Source organism: Tenrec ecaudatus, chromosome 15, assembly GCF_050624435.1.
Source record: "Tenrec ecaudatus isolate mTenEca1 chromosome 15, mTenEca1.hap1, whole genome shotgun sequence".
NCBI lineage: Eukaryota > Metazoa > Chordata > Mammalia > Afrosoricida > Tenrecidae > Tenrec > Tenrec ecaudatus.
Genome location: NC_134544.1, coordinates 19,880,268 through 19,897,458, shown reverse-complemented (window position 1 = coordinate 19,897,458; position 17,191 = coordinate 19,880,268). Strand labels below are relative to the sequence as shown.

General features: G+C 43.0%; 1 protein-coding gene across 1 annotated transcript in view; it reads left to right on the top strand.

Moving 5' to 3' along the window:
• The window catches only part of WDR7 (WD repeat domain 7), a 363,988-nt gene continuing 346,797 nt past the window's right edge, over positions 1–17,191 (top strand). The window contains exon 1 of the mRNA XM_075532929.1: positions 1–222. The gene's annotated coding sequence lies outside the window, so the exon portion shown is untranslated. The remainder of the gene's footprint in view (positions 223–17,191) is intronic.

The following is a 17,191-nucleotide window of genomic DNA, read 5'->3' as shown; positions in this document are numbered from 1 at the left end:
CTTACTGCAGCAGTGGTGGCGGCTGCGAGAGCCTGGGCACCTTGCGGCGTCGCCCGCGGGGAGACGGCGGCCGGGCCGGGGTGGCGGGGTCCCCAAGGCTTCCCACCCGGACTTGCCCATCCCACATCCTCCTCGGATCCGCCCTTGCCTTGTCCTCCATCGCTGGGACGCTCGCGGGCGGACAGATTGACAGCATCGCGGCAGGAGATGAGGCTGTGACAGGTACGGGCGGCTGTCGAGCTCTCCCCGGGGAACTCTTGCGCGGACCGTGCCTGTACCACGGGGGTCAGGGGTCAGGGGTGAAGGGTCTTCAGCTCCGATCGGTTCCCAGAGCGCTGCTGCTCGCCGCCTCCGCCCCACCTTCGCGTGGGGGGTCCAGGCCCACCGCGCGGCGCCGGTGCCACGAACGCCCGGGGGTCCTGCGGGGGCTTCAGGGGCTCCTTTGCCTGGCGAGTGGCGTTTGCTTCCGTGACAGTGGCTTTGCTCTTGAGATGAGACTTCCTTGTCTTCAAGGACAGCCTAGACGGAGAGGTGGGAAGTGGAGATGGGTGGGTGGTTACTGACGGTGTTTGGGGCTTGGGTGGTGCTGGTTGTTTGTCGGAGTGCACGCCTTCTCCCTACCTGTTGGTGTTGCTCTTAGTTTGTCCTTGCCCAAAGGTGGAGGGTCACTGTGCTTGCCCGCGCAGAGACGTCTGTGAGTTTCACCTTTAAGATGTCACCTGCTAGTGCTCATCCTTTTGCTCTAGGAGTCTTGGTTGCGACGCCCATCACTTAATGCTTGGTCCCAGCGTTCCCAAACTGTTGGTTAGGAGTCAGCTCTACTCAGCCTTCGCTGAGGGAATTGCGCTTTCTCTTTTGGATTCGCTCCCTATGTCAGTGGAACGAACAACAGCAGAGCCTAACGTGGCTGCATGGTATTGATGCAACAGCTGATTTTAGCATCTCATCAGTGAAGCAAAAAGAGAGAGAGAGGAGAGAAGCTCCAAGTCTTAGGACTTTATGGACAAGACTGGGAAAGCCCAGGATTGCAAAAGTTGTCTGTTGTCTAAGGAATTCCCGAGTTTTTGACATATTATGACACATAGGAGGACCTAGTTTAGACCTGCTTCTTGCTTTATAAGCAAACTTGTGACCATATGGAGGGGGGTGGGGGAGAGGTTTACAAGTGTAAATCGTGTGGTGAAAATGGTGTTTTATTTTGAAGTGTCGACACCTCCTTGATGTCTTCCAACATAATGGGTAGTTCCAATTGGAAAAATGGATCAGTGAAATAGCTAGTAAGTGCTTCATTGTTAACTTCGATCGGAGATTGTGGCCGAGATGGTCATTTGTTTATTAGTGTATCTTCGTTTTCTCTATACTTTAGAGTCTATTAACAGCAAAACTAGGACTTATTCTATGTTTTATCCTATTGCGTCTTACAGCTAAATTTAAAATAAAAGCTTTGATGATTTATGGGTCAAAGAGCTTGGGCCTTGCCTTGCTTCTTAAGTATCATTGTGGGCATTTAGCATGAGCTCTGGGGCTAGTGAGTCTCATGTTTTAATTCCCCTTTATTCTGCCTTGAATATGAATTCTATTTGGAAATGAAAGAAAGTGGGGTGACCTATCTAGGTAACAATCTTAGTACTGAAAACCTTAAAAGTTATGAGCTGGTTTTATGCCTTTGAAATTAGAAGGATAGAATGACATTCAGCTTCAGTGGTGCGTTCTATGTTTGATGTGGGTCCTTAACCCACAGCTCTACTAGTTTGCTTCAGGGATTCTGTTAAAATTATTTAGTGATCATCATCTAGACTGTCCAAGCCCCTTACACTACCCCCTCTTGCCCCATGTACCACCTTTTATTTTCAATTCTCACTCAATTATCTTGCCTGTCTGCTTATATCTAACCTTTCTAGTAGGTCTGATGGACACCCTTATGTTATTAAATGTGTATCGTGAGTGCCCACATTTTAAATTTATCTAGATGGTATCATGCGATCTGTGTCTCAGGAAAGCACTTTCCCCTCTCCATACTGTATGTGAAAGACCTCTCTGCTTCTAACTGAATCGTGTTTCAAAGTGCATTAAATGACAGGTTATTGTCTCCTCTCTTCTTCGTGAACACCCACATCCCCTTGGCTGTTCTAGCACCACAGACAGGACTGGGGTCTCGGGCATGGTTTCTGGAGCAGAGGATATTCATCTATGGTACGGAAGCCAAGCCAGATTGTGCCATAAAACCAAAGTGCAATAGTCTGACCTGTGGGGAAGGTTTGGAGGGCGTCTGTTTTACAGTACCCTCAGCAGGGCTTGGCATAATCCAGCACCCCAGTTTCCCCAGACTAATAGATACATTGGGAAATCTCATTTTAAAATTACATTTCCCTGGGGTTTCTAATGCCGTTGACCTTTTTCTTGTTGTGCATCTTGCCTTTATTCTTTTGTAAAACTACTTCCATAAAATTGCCCATCCCTCTAGCCATTTTTATTTTGGGGGTCTCAGTCCTTTTCTTGATGATTTGCAGGAATTCCTTGCATTTCCTAGATATTAGTCCTTTAACCATTACTGGTACATCTTTGGCACTCAGTTGTCTGTAACGTTTGTGATATCCTTCATAGAAAGCAGCACTTTTGGTATAACCCAATTAATAGTGTATGTATGTATGTAAACATATGCAAATAATTATACATGTAATTACACACACACACACATATATTTCCTTTCTCTTAGAACCTGTGTTTTGGGAGTTTTGTTTAGGAAGGTTTTTTCCAATCTTATGATACAGTTACTCTCCTGTATTAGGCACTGTTAACTTTTCCTTTAAACGTATCGTCCCGTGCCTGTCTTTCTGTGTGCCAAAAAGTGCCGATCTCTTTGTAAGACTTTCCATATGGCGAGCCAGTTTTCCCGATGCCTTTGCCTTCCTTCCTGTGATGGATTGGTGCCACATTTATGTACACTAAATTCTCACATATACTTCAAGCAACCGACTTCCATTTTGTTCCTCTTGCTTATTTGGCCATTGTTACTCTGATCCCATGCTGTCTTATTACTCTGACTTTTTGAGTATGTTCGAGGAAACTTTCCAGTCTCCTCATTTATCTTGTTTTAACTTGATTTTGAAATCATTAAAGATTAACAAGAATTTGCTTAAATAGTATACTGCATCCCATTTCTCCTCATGGTTACATTTATATAACTTCTTTCAGTTTCCTTCAGTGGTTGTATTTTCTATACCCTATGTACTTGTGTATAAGCCAAGTTTTTTAGCACATTTTTAATGCAGTTTTTGGGGTAAAATTAGGTGCCTCGGCTGATATTTGGATCGGCTTATACACGAGAACATACAGTAATTATAGTACAGTATCAGCACCTAAAAACTGGCTTTGATTTATAAACTGTGTATACTCCTATGTCATTTTCCACATGTGGTGAGTTTTGTAAGCATTGTTGAAATCAATTCAGAGTGATTTAATTCCCACAAGGACCAGCTTGCTCTGCCCACCTCGCCCACCCTACCTCATCTCATCCCTGCCTCCTGGCAACCATTCATTGGTTTTCCATCTGTATAATCCTATCATTTCAAGAATTTACATATTAGAATCCAGTGTGCAACCTTTTGATATTGAAATTCATCCCTGTTGTTGGATGAGACAATTCTTGAGATTCAGCCAAATTGTTAGGCGCATCAATAGCTCGTTCTTTTTTTATGCCCAGACTCAGCAGTTGAAGGAAATCTGGCCTGTGCCCATTTTCAGTTGATAACGACTAAAGCTGCTATCAGCATTCTTGTACAATATATCTACACGGTGTATACATTTTCATAATTTTTTCTGGGATATATGCCCAGGAATGTGATTGCTGGTTGGCATGACACATGTATGTTTGATTTTAAAGAAATTGCCACATAGTCTTCCAGAGGGGCTGTGTACCACTTCATATCCCCACCAGCAGTGTCTAGCCATCCGTTTTCCTCTTCTTGCCAAAATTTGTATTGTCGTTGTTTGTGAAGGTGTTCTAGTACATGTTTAAGGAGCCCTGGTGGCTCAATAGTTAAGTGCTCCACAGTGAACCAAAAAGTTGGCAGTTCAAACCCAGCCAACAGCTCTGTGGGACAAAGATTTTGTTGATCATTTTCCGTGAAGATGATAGCCATGTAAGCCTCATGGGGCAGTTCACATAGGAGGGTCACTGAAGTCAAAATCAGTGAAACCAACCACCACAACAATGTATGTACACTCAAACCAAAAACTCCGGCATCGGGTCAATTACAACATATAGGACAGAGTAGAACTGCCCGTGTGAGTTTCCTGAGACTTTAGATACTCTCTTCTTTCTCCCATGGAGCCGTCGATGGGTTCAAACTACTGACCTTGTGGTTAGCAGTTACCACATCATCCTGTATGTCACCAGAGCCCCCGTCTATCCCAGTAATTTGTAACTGTTGCAGGTGTTGTGTGTGTTGATGATTTTCAGCTCATAGTGAGCATGTGGGACAGAGTAGGACTGTCTCAGAAGGTTGATGGGCAGAAACCTTTATGGGCGCAGACCTCCAGATCTTTTCCCCACTGAGCAGCTGGCAGGTTCGAATGGCTGACCTTTCAGTTAACAGAGGAGTACTTAGCCATTGTCGACACCGGGCTTCTTTGATGACGACTGTTGTTAACTGTCTAGGAGGACACATGCTCTCATCTGCTTTGCCCCTTTTCCAAGTTGACTTCGTGATTTCTAGATTTTTGTTCCTTTCTATGTATTCTAGGGCTTGGTTGAGTTTCTAAAAATAACCAAACTGGAATTTTGATTGACAAAGCATTTAATTTATACATTTATTTTGGAGACAACTAGCATCTTTATAGTATTAAGTCTTCTTATTGCAGAGCACAGGTTGGACTTCTATTTTTGAGTAGAATGAACTTTTTGTGGTTTCTCAAAAACAGGGTGGATGGGACTGAAACCCAAATGAAGACTGAGCATGATACCAGGACAACAGGAAAGTCAAAGGAAATAGAGGAAAGAGCTAGGAGGCAAAGGGCATTTATAGAGGTCTAAATAAAGGCATGTGCACATGTAAATATATTGATATATGAGGATGGGGGAAATAGATCTTTGTGCCTATATTTATAGGTTTAGTATTAAGGTAGCAGATAGACTTTGGGCCTCCCCTCAAGTATTCCCTCAATGCAAGAAGACATTGTTCTTATTAAACTGGTATTCTATGATGCTCACCTTCCCGACACAATCGATGAATACAAAGCAGGTGAATAAACAAATGTGGTGAAGAAAACTAATGGTGCCGGCTATCAAGAGATAGCGTCTGGGGTCTTAAAGGCTTGAAGGTAAACAAGCAGCCATGTAGTTCAGAAGCAACAAAGCCCACATGGAAGAAGCACACCAGCCTGTGTGATCACAAGATGCCGAAGGGATCAGTTACCAGGCATCAAAGAACAAAAAATCATTGTGTGCTCACCTCCATGATACAATTACTAAAGACAAATGGGTGCATAAGCAAATGTGGCGAAGAAAGCTGATGGTGCCCGGCTATCAAAAGTTATAGCATCTGGGGTCTTAAAGGCTTGAAGGTAAATAAGAGGCCATCTAGCTCAGAAGCAACAAAGTGCACATGGAGGAAGCGCACCAGCCTGTGTGATTACGTGGTGTCAAAGGTGTCAGGTATCAGGCATCATCAGAACAGAAAAATCACATCATTGTGAATGAGGGGGAGAGTGCGGAGTGGAGACCCAAAGCCCATTTGTAAGCCACTGGACATCCCCTTCAGAAGGGTCTCGGGGAGGAGATGAGCCAGACAGGGTGTGATGTAGCAGTGATGAAAAATACAACTTTCCTCTAGTTCCTAAATGCTTCCTCCCCTCCCCCTCCTCACTATCATGATCCCAATTCTATGTTACAAATCTGGCTAGACCAGAGGATGTACACATAGGAACTGGAAACACAGGGAATCCAGGGCAGATGATCCCTTCAGGACCAGTGTGTGAGTGGAGATACTGGGAGGGTGGATTGGAAAGGGGGAACTGATTACAAGGATCTACATATAACTTCCTTCGTGGGGGACAGAAAACAGAAAAGTGGGTGAAGGGAGATGTTGGACTGGGTAAGATATGACAAAATAATAATTTATAAATTAGCTAGGGTTTATGAGGGAGGGGGGAGCGGGGAGGGAGGGGGAAAAATGAGGATCTGATGCCAGGGGCTTAAGTTGAGAGTAAATGCTTTGAGAATGATGAGGGCAATGAATGTACAAATGTGCTTAAAAAAAAAAAAGCCACAGAGTGGCAGAATAGATTTTTTTTGTCCGGGTCAGTGAAAAAACGATCAGAGTAGTGGTATTTCACCTGCGGCCCGCATGACCAGCGGAACCCCGCCTGCCCCCCTCGCGGGAACACGGACGGACAATGCCGGGGGCCTCCCACTTACAGAATAGATTTTTTAAAAAAGAAGGATCCTCGTGGAGAGCAAATGTTTTGAGAATTATGAGGGTAACGAATGTACAAATGTACTTTATAAAATTCATGTATGTATGGATTGTGATAAGAGTTATATTTGCCTCAATGAAATGATTAAAAACAAAACAAAACAGGGTGGATGGAATATTATTTTAAAGTGGGATTATTGGTGATAGGAAAAATTACTAATAATTTTCATCTATTGATATTCTTATCTTTGACTCTTTGAGTTTTATTGGGCAGGTTGAAATTCACAACATGAATATTGAAATAATTTTTAGTGCTTTTAAACTTGGGCCTGAAAGCGGGCGGGGCCCCTATTGCTGGGTTTATCTGGTGCATTTCTCTGTTGCAGTGATGCTTGCTTGTTGGGACAGATGAACCTGGTGATTAGAGTATGGGTTAATGAGTTTTGGGGATTCTGTTCCCATTTTGCCCACTTACTTGCTATACTTTATTAAGAGCTAGCATTCTCCGGACAGCAGAAAAGTGGGTGAAGGGAGACAGAGATCGGTGTAAGACATAAAAATTATAAATTATAAAAAAATATAAATTATCAAGAGTTCATGAGGGAGAGAGGGTAGGGGAGTGGGGCTAAATAAGCTGATACCAAGGGTTCAAGCTGAAAACATGTTTTGAAAATGATGACGACAACAAATGTACAAATGTGCTGGACACAATGGACACATGTATTGATTGTGATGAGCTGTAAGAGCCTCCAATAAAATGATTTATAAAAAGCGTTAGCCTGGCACAATCACCAGGCAGTTCTACTCAGTCCTGGAGGGTTACTATGAGCCGACATCGACTCTGGCAGTGAGCATGGGCGTTGTTTGAAAATTAAAGACAGGTGCAGGGCTAGTCTGTGAGGTCCTTTAGAAGAGCGAATTGCTGGAAATTCATGGCTTTTAGTGCGTTCTCACTTTTTCAGATGATCAATGCTAACTTCTGCCCCTTAGCTTGCTAAAGCAAGTTACTAATGTGCGGCACGTGCCCTTGGAACGGTGATAGTTAATAAAGGAGTCAAACAGACATCTATTGAGAGTCCCTTACCTTCTGTTCCAGCTTTAAAGGCTGGGTTATTTTGCTATCTTCCTTATGGAGTCTTATTTTTTTTCTTTTAACATTTTTAATTTAAGCAATAAAAGCCACCATTAGTGAGAGCAAAGAATTCACACTAATAAAATGTCACTTTATTTCATTTTAAGACTCAGTTTCTGAGGAGCTGATGCCAGGGGCTTGGGTAGAGAGCAAATGTTCTGAGAATGATGAGGGCAATGAATGTACAAATGTGCTTTACAGAGTTGATGTATGTATGAATTATGATAAGAGTTGTATGAGACCCTTATGAAACAATTAAAAAATAATAACAAAAACCAAAGCCAAACAAAAAGACTCGGTTTCATGATTCATTCATAGGCTTCAGTGTGTACAGGAGCTCTTGAAGTCAACTCAGTCACCTTGTACGTCCTGATTTCTAAGGGATGCTTTTCTGTGCATATCTCACAGATAGAAGAAAAGAGGGTAGGAAAAGAGGGCAGGGGTAAAAACAATAAGAATATTAATAGGAGTTTGATTAAGGAGATGTGTATTAATAGTTGACATTATAGAAAAGTTGATAAGCATCTCTCCTGTGGTATCCAAAGCCCATAAAATCAAAATGTGCTTTAATTTGGTGATGGGGACAGCTTTTCAAACCAAAATCAAGCCCATTTTATTAATTTGTTCATCTATTCAATAAAGATCTGACCACTTCCTTTGTGGCAGGGAATCTACACACTGGAAATGTGAACAAACCAAGGCAAGAGCTTCACTTTCATGGGTCTTGGTGGGAGAGACAAGCAATAAGTAAGTAAATTGTAGAACCCATGGATTGGTAGTACTCTGGGAAAATAGAAGAAACTTCTGTTTGGGTGGCGAGTGGCTCATGGAAGTTACAATGGTCAGGAAAAACCTTACTGAGGAAGTGACATTTAGCAGGAAGCTGAAGTAGGTGAGGGAGTGGGTCTGAGGAAGTGTAGGGGGACATGTGTGTGGGGTGAGAACCTGCTTGGCTGTCACTGAGTTGGCGGAAAAGAATAAGCCAAGGAGTGAAGAAAAACCCTGGCCTTGTAGGGTTAACCAACTGTGAAGTGTGAGAGGGCATGATTGGAGTAGCCGCGGGAAACGATGACATTGTTTTCCTTAAGTAGCAACACTGCCTGCTCTGTGGAGACAGCATGTCATAAAGGAGTGTGGTAGCAGGTGCTGGCGACTCAGAGTGAGCTAGTAGTGAAGGGGCATTGGAGACTGATTCGATTCTGCATATGCTTGGAAAGTACAGCAGATAGGGTTTGCAGTTGTATTGGGACGTGTGCGTGAGAGAGAGAGAGAGAGAGAGAGAGAGAGAGAGAGAGAGAGAGAGAGAGAGAGAGAGAGAGAGAAGCCGAAGGGGATTCTAGTGTTCGGGCGTGTGAAATGGTAAGGATGGAGTTGCCTCACCGAGATGGAGAAGACTGTAGAATGGGCAGCTCCAGAAGAGAGAAGCTCAGTCCCTCACTTTTGTGTATGTCACATTTGAGAAGCTTCCAAGAGATTTAGAGGGAATTGTTGAGAAAGAGCTGGATATGGGAGTTTGGAGTTGGTATTTAGATAGCATTTAAAGCTGTGAGCTTGAAGTGATCATTGAGGGAGAGTGTTGGCAGAGAAGAGACGTCCAAAGACAGCTCAAGGGATGCCAACATTTGAAGGTCAGAAATGAAGAACGAACAGAGATGACGAAGATGAGGTAACCAGAGAGGTAGAAGGGAAATTAGCTGTGTGTAAAGACTTGGAAGTCAAGCGATGGAGGGTTTCAAGGAAGTGGAAGTCTGAACTATGTCAAATACAGGAAGTTGAGGACCAAGACTTGGCATTGGATTTAGCAATGGGGAGGTCACTGGTGACCCCTCTCAGGAACATTTTTTTGGTGATAAGCAGAGTAGAAGCACTTCCTTATCGCCTATAAGGAAGAGGATAATGTTATAAATAAGAACATTCTGACTTGGAGATGCTAGATGCTTCTTAGAGTTATAGCTGATAAGTTGGGAAAACAAGCATCTTCTGTAGGAAATTTGACTTTCAAAGACTATCTAACACACCTTACTAATATCTAGGATAGTGTGACAATTCAGCTTCCACTTTGGGAAAATGGGATTACCTCTTGTCTTTGTTGTAGTTCACATAATCTTCTATCACTTTGAGGGTTTTAAGAGTGAAGGGGTGGGTCTGGCTTGTCAATCAGGTCACCACCTGATGATGCCTCCCTGTGGGCATGACTTTCTCATGAGGGTTCTGGGAACTTCCTCTCTCTTCCACTCTCAAAGAGCTGGAGAAGCCACATGGAGACCTGCGCCAGCACTGAGATGCTTCCTCCGCCATTGCATCTACAAGACTTTGCACCCACTGGCCTGTGATCTTCTTGCATTTTGCGTCATTGCGTGTGGTTGCATGAGTCTGAAGAGGGATTTCTGGACTAGTATTCGATTTATGAACTAGTATTGGACTTGTAGGCTAATATCAGATTTATGGACTTGATCTGGAATGGGATGGGATGTTTCTCAGTATACAGTTGCACTTTTATATAAAGCCCTGTCTTACACATATGAGTGTCTCTGGATTTGTTTCTCTAGTCAACTCTGTCTAACACAGGTGCTCTTTCCTTGGCCCCTGATTCATGGCATCTTTTGGGTAGTGTAATACAATTTATGTAAAATTAGAGACGGTGCTCAGTGGGTGTTTTGGATGATAATGTGAGGATGAAGGAGCAACGATGGGCAACATCACAGCTGTTCACAGCTGAGGAGAAAGGGGAGGGTTGGGATAAAATTGAAGGTGGTGCTGCCAGATGCCTTCTATTGTCTGTCGAAGGTGGATGGATACCCTTTTGGCTGTGTGGCTCTTGAAATTGAGATAGGTTGGTGATTTGGTGATGGATAGGACATAGGAATAATTCAGTCATCCTAATGGTTGTTGCAGAAATTTTAAACATGATTCATAATGCCACCAAATCTATGAATCACTTTGAAAATGGTGATTTAATTTTGACCAGCTAGCTAGCTCTGCAGTTCTTCAGAACCTGACTCTAGTGTGCTCGGGGCTGTCAGAGCACACGAAAGCAGTGTTGTTTCCCCTTACCATCTGCTGATTCCACATGTCCTTTGAAAGTGAACCATCATAGCGACATTCCAAGTGCTAGGTTTATTGGTAGTATATTTCGTGCCATCCAAGTAAGAAAGTACAATCTCGCGTGTTCTGAACGTTATCTCCAAGTAAGAAAGTACAATCTTGTGTGTTCTAAATGTTATCTCCTTCCGAATTCTTCAATTCCAGAAAGCCTTTGTTCTGAGGAAGTAATTCAGTGATTTCTTCCATGAGTTAAATGGCCAAGCTATATTTCATTGCAGTATAATAAACAGACTCTTGATTATCTGCTTCATTTCTACCAAGCCTACAATTGACAGCTATCACTCTCCTCCTCTGTGATCACAGATATGTCATTTTACCTGTTATTAATCAAGTCCTGGGCAGAAAGGGAAGGGGGAAAAAGTAGAAGAAAATTCAAAACCACGGAGAAGACCAGATTTTCTGGTCTGGTGAGACTAGTGGTGCTGTAGTGGGTCACACATCGGGCTGCTCAATCTTAGTGATCGCTTTCTCCAGCATACCTGACAGTGAACTTGGCTTGCATATACGCTCTTGACACATGATGTAGGAATAACAACCATTGAGATTTTGAAGGAACCTTTCAACCCTTTTCTCTCTTTTAGAAAAAATTGCAGTTGCAGTGAAGGCAAGTGAGATGAGCTATGAAAGGTTTCATCTCTAGCTCTCCCGTCCCCAGGGGGGCAGCTAAAGTCACCTGTGTTCATGTGCTCACTCTTGTGCGAGAATTTGACTTTGTTTTTGTCTTCAAGTCTCAGCGGCCCTGTTCCCTAGGGCACAGGAAGGGCAGAGACGAGAAGACCTCCTCTCCTGGGAAGATGCTTGTGTACCTGGGGTAGAAGTGCATCGTACTTTTGTATTTGAGCGTTAGATGTAGATAAGCAATGTGGAAGAACTTGCATTGATTGGGCACTAGAATTTTCACACACGATCCTCATAGTTTGATGGTTGTTTTAAACATGTGAGGGGTACCAAAAAGAAAAAACAGAAAACAAGCTTCCCTGGGCAGAGCTTCCACAGTAGTGTGCATGTCCCCCTGCCTGGTGAACATCAAGCGGCTCACTCTGAGTTAGCACACTCAGTGGCATCATCTCGGAAGGTTCTCTCTGGTCGCAGTGCATTTTTTTTTGTAAAAGTAGTTTCCCTTGAACCTCGTTTTTTTTTTTTGTGTGTGTGTGTGTGATGGCTGATTTAAGAGAGCAGTGTGCAGCTATGAAATTTTGTTTCCCACTCAGGCAAATGCCACAGACACTGCTGTGACGTTGAAGGCAGCTTACAAGGACAGCACTATGGGGAAAACTCAAGTGTATTGAGTGGTTTTCATGTTTCAAAAAAGGTGAGCTGTTGATTGATGACAAACTTTGTTCTGGATGTCCGTCAACATCCCAAACGGACAGAATATTGACAAAATTCATGCACTAGTGCTGGAAGACCTTCTGATGGGCCGTTGAAGAGATGGGGATGTTATCTTGCTATCCTGGAGCTCCATTCAGTGAATTTTAATGGAACATTTGGGAATGAGAAGAGTCACTGCAAAATGTTTCTGACTGACCATGAAAAAAAGCCGTGCTTTGAAAGAACAGCTCTGAAGCTACCTAAACGTTTTTTCCAAGGTCATTACTGGTGAGGACACATGGTGGTATTCTTACAACCTGGAAAGCTACGTCAATCAAGCTAGTGAAAGACATCATCACCTCGTCCCTCCCCCCCAAAGCTGGTCAAGCAAAATCAAAGATCAAGATGGTTCTCCCTCTCTCTCTCTTTTTTTTTCCTTGTGTGAGGGAATAGTGCATTCGGAGTTTGTTACACTGGTCAGAAGTCAAGCTTTCTATTTAGAGGTTCTGAAAAGATTGCGTAACAGTGTGCTACAAAAAAGGCCTGATATGTGGCAGACGGGGCTCTGGTTTTGCCACCACAACAGTGCACCTGCTCACACAGCCATCTCAGTGCGCCAGTTTTTTGACAAAAAACCCAGCATGCCTCTCTTGCCCCATGCTTGTAATCACCTGACCTCGCTTCGTGAAATTTCTTTTTGTTTCCGTGAATGCAGAGGGACATGCAAGGACAAGGATTTGATGACACAGAAGAGGTGAAGACAAAAACGAGGGAGGTGCTGTCAGCCATCCAAACAGATGAGTTTGAAAAATGTTTCCAAGAGTGGAAACACAGATTTGACAGTGTGTTAAGTTTAATGGAGAGTACTTTGAACGTGATAAGGTTGTTTTTTTTAATTTTAAATATATAGCTTTGTTAGAAAATCTGCTTTTTGGAGAGGGGTACCTCTCATTCACTCTGCGCGCTGAACAGATAATTTGAGACACGGCTGTATGAAGAGAGAGAGTGGTGAGGATGAGCGGTGCAAACCAGCACCCATATAAGACTGTAGGAACTGAGTGGTGTCTGGCTGTTCTCGGAAAGGCTGGCAGTTCTGACCCCCCTGCAGCTCCATGGCAGAAAAGACATGGAAATAGATACTTTCCTTGAAGAATGGATTAAGTTAGAATTGCATGTTAAACACTTAGTTCGCCCCTTGGCACGTAGTGAAGACTTGGTACATGCTAATAATTGCTCCTTTCTATTTCTTCACTCAACAGATACACACTGACCCTATTGGGGACATAGTGCTTTACTTGTTGAGCTGCTAACCATAAGGTTAAGAGTTCAATCCTCCAGCTTCTCCAATTGAAGAAAATGAGGCTTTCTACTCCACTCAAGAGTTACAATCTCGGAAACCCACTGGGCCAGTTCTACCTTGACTCCATGGCAGTGAGGTGTTTGCTGTTGTTGTTGTTAGCTGCCCATCAGCAGCTTGGGTAATAGATCAGTCCTTCATCCTGAAGGAGGCCTTGGTCCATCAGAGCATCCATCTCACTCACCACTGTGTTTCATCTGTATCCATTACACTCTCCAGCATCTCTCACCCACAACATGTGCCCCTGAACACAGGAACGCGTGCTTCCACAAACCTTCTAGTAATATGTTTCAGTAAAATATTGATTCACCGGGAAGCCTGGGGAAGGAAGCTTTCTGGTGAATGGCATTTGGTGGTAAACAAAGGCGATGGAGAATAGTGAGGAGGGAAATTTCACTAGGAATCAGGAGCTCTGGGATCAGTATGCTTCCACCTCAAGTGAGAAGCTAACACAGTGGTTCTCAACCTTCCTAATGCCGCCACCCTTTCATACAGTTCCTCGTGTGTGGTGACCCCCAGACATAACATTATTTTTGTGGTTACTTCATCACTGTCATTTTGCTACTGTTATGAATCAGGTGACTCCTGTGAAAGGGTTGTTCTACCCCCAAAGGAGTTGCGACCCACAGGTTGAGAACCGCTGGGCTAACAGCACCTCCAAATAGTAGTCCTCAAGTTGGCAAAGCGCTATACCTCTTTCCATTTCTAGATTAGGAAATCAGATGATTTCTTTCCAATTCTGAACGTTTTCAACTGCTTAAGTATAAAACCAAAGCAAAACAGCAGTCGGCAGACTCAAGCACATACTTGCTGGTTGCTTGCTTTACCGAGTTCACCAAGGGATCATTGTATTTTTGCCGTTAGAATGGAACACTTTTTGTCAAGTTCTCTGGTGCTGTTGTTTTTTGTTCTGAGCTTTTATATTTTTGAAGCCAGATGATAACTCTCTTTCTCATTTAGATTCTCACGTTTGTGTTCTCCTTCGTCCCACTCTTGTCTCCTTCCTCTTTCCTAATCATTTGGTTTGGAAAGCAATCCGTGCCTGGCTTTCTATATTTTATCAGACACCACGATTTATAGTGCGTCCTTTGTTATGTCTGGTATTTTCCTTTAGCTGTCAAAATTCTCATCCTTTTTGCTAAGGTTCTTATCACGCTGTGTCCAGGCTCCCTGCAGCAGCATTGTGTTCGGTGGGTTCCCTGACTGCATTTGTATCCCTCTGTGCTAATCCAGCTTTTGCACTCGGGTTTTTCACGTACTTTGACCTTATTGCCTATTTGTTTAGCCAGCTGCTTATTGAAGCAGTAAGCCTTTTTACATCTGACCCAGCTCAAAGCCAGTGTGAATCTTCCCAGCGACTTCTGCCTTCCCCAAACCTGTAGTTTCTCAGGTCTCGTTAAGTGTGGAATACTTTGCCTCACATTTTAGAGCCCGCATCTATCGATGACTTGTTTTGGCACCAGGATCGTAATATGGGGACTTCTTTTTCAGGTGGAGAGCTTTTAGTGTTTCGGTGCGTTTCTTTTCCTGTATCCTTAGAGGACCCTGTGTAGAACTGACATAACAACTCAGGTTGCATCCTTGCTAACTCACAGTGTTGAACATCAAGTTCTCTTGTATCTCATATTAACTCGCATCGCCATTGTATTATTGCCGTCCTCACACCTACTAGAACCACCTCCCTTCATCACGTTTTTACTAAGGGCATCTTCCGTGGCAGACTCTGTGCTCAGCATCATGTGGTTGTAAATGCACAGATAGGTTCCTGGTCTTCGATGCTTAAAGAGCCGGAGGGGAGACAGCATTAGGCAAAGCAGCTCAGGAATAAGTAATGATCGCTTCTGGGCCTTTTGGCTAAGATCAAGTGTAGAAATAAGTAATGAGTGATTCAGTAAGGTTAGCCCTCATTATTGGCCGGCCACCTGTGGCATTGTAATAGCCTCAGTTGTCTTCAAGCACATCACATATTGCAGCAAAATTGATCTTTCTGAAAAGCAAATTCAGGTTTTAAAACAACTTGTCTTGTATCCCACTGCTGCTAGGCTAAAGTACAGACTCTTTAAAATGGTTTTTACCAAGCCCATGTTGTCTTCATCATTCTGCATGCCTGCCTACTGAGTAGAAAGAACTAGACCTCTTACTTCTGGGCCTTTGAACAGTTGGTTTCCTGGGCCTTGCCCTTGGCTAATTCCTACCGAGTCTTACTCATCTTTTTCTTTTCAATAAGTCTTTTTAAACCCTTTGAAGTATGAGGGGGCTTCACTAAGGTTGTGGGGAAAGGTCTTTATTTTTTAATTCTGTTTTTTCACGAACTTTCAAAGTGTCCTTGGATAGGTTAAGGGATCCACCCTTTGCATCCCGTAAGTTTTGGAACTTTTATGTCACACTCAGTGCATGTAGAAATCTACTGTATATACTCTAATATAAGCCGACCAGAGTATAAGCAGAGGAACCTAATATTACCTGGGAAACCAGAAAAACTGATTGACTCGAGTATAAGCCTAGGGTGAAAAATGCAGAAGCTGTTGGTGAGTTTCAATAATCAAAACAAATGAAAATAAAATTACTAAAAATTGAGACATCAGTGGGGTAATGCATTTAAATATTTATTTAAATAGAAACATAAAAGGACAACAGATCATTTAACATTAGTAAACTAGCACAGTAAGTGGAAAGTAGGTTCTACAAAAAGAATAAAGTATCAACAATGATAACTTAAGAGTACTTTTCCCTGAGCTCAGTCAGCAACCAAGCTAAAATGTAGAGTTAAAATCCTTCAAAACTGGATTACTCCTCATCATCTGTATCCCAGTGCAGAGCTTCAGCTGGTGTGAAGTCATCGTAGACGCTGTCCTCACTGAGATCGCCATCATCACCATCACTGCTGTCATTTTCATACAAAGCGCAGTCTTCACTGCCATCCATAGCATTGCTAATACTACATTTCTGGAAGGCACGTTGCAGCCATGTGTCTGGAATGTCTTCCCATGCATCTCGAACCCACTTTGCTATTAACTCTATGTCAGGCTTCATGAGATTTCCTCCTTTTGTTAGTTGGGCTTGACCAGATGACTTCCATTCATACCACATCCTTCACACACGGTCTTTAAAAGGCTTATTCAAAGATACACGTCATAGGATGGCTCTGATTGATTAGATGTGAGTAAACAAACACTCAAAGCCCTGCAGTGTCAGCGGGGCTTTGAACGAACAGCAGAGAAACGGCAATCACCCCATTACTTTAGGGGCATGGGGGGGAGGCACAACGAGGTGTAGTTACACCTCGCTGGGTTACCACTGACCCGTGTATAAGCCGAACCCCAGTTTTCGGCTTATACACGAGTATATACGGTGAGATATGGAATAGTTACTGGCTTTTACTAGTGGTCTCACTAACAGCCTCTCAAGTGGCAAGCCAGAAAATATAGCCTAGAACTTATGGTATTGGAATCTAGCCCTTTATCATTTTTAGTAGCTATAAATGTCATTTTTAAAGCTTTAAAACAAATCGTGATTTTTTTAAGGTGCAGGGTTACAGAGCAGAACATCACTTTTACATTCAGCAGTTTATACACATTTTCTTTCAGCGCCTACATTTCAACCTCCTCAGTGTACCGTAACTTCCTCTCAGTGTTGCTGGTCTGCATTCCCTTGGTTTCCTAACCTTTGGCCCTTTGCTTGATGCTACCTTTGAAAAATCTTAAATGGTTGATTATTCTAACGGGTGAGTTCGTTCCATAGATGTAATATTAATATAAATGAAGTGTTCTATGATTTTTCTTTCTTTTTTAAAGTATTTCATTTTAGAAAAATCGCAACTACAACAGTCTTAAAACACACCTATTTATTAGGAGAGGAGATGGGTCAGTC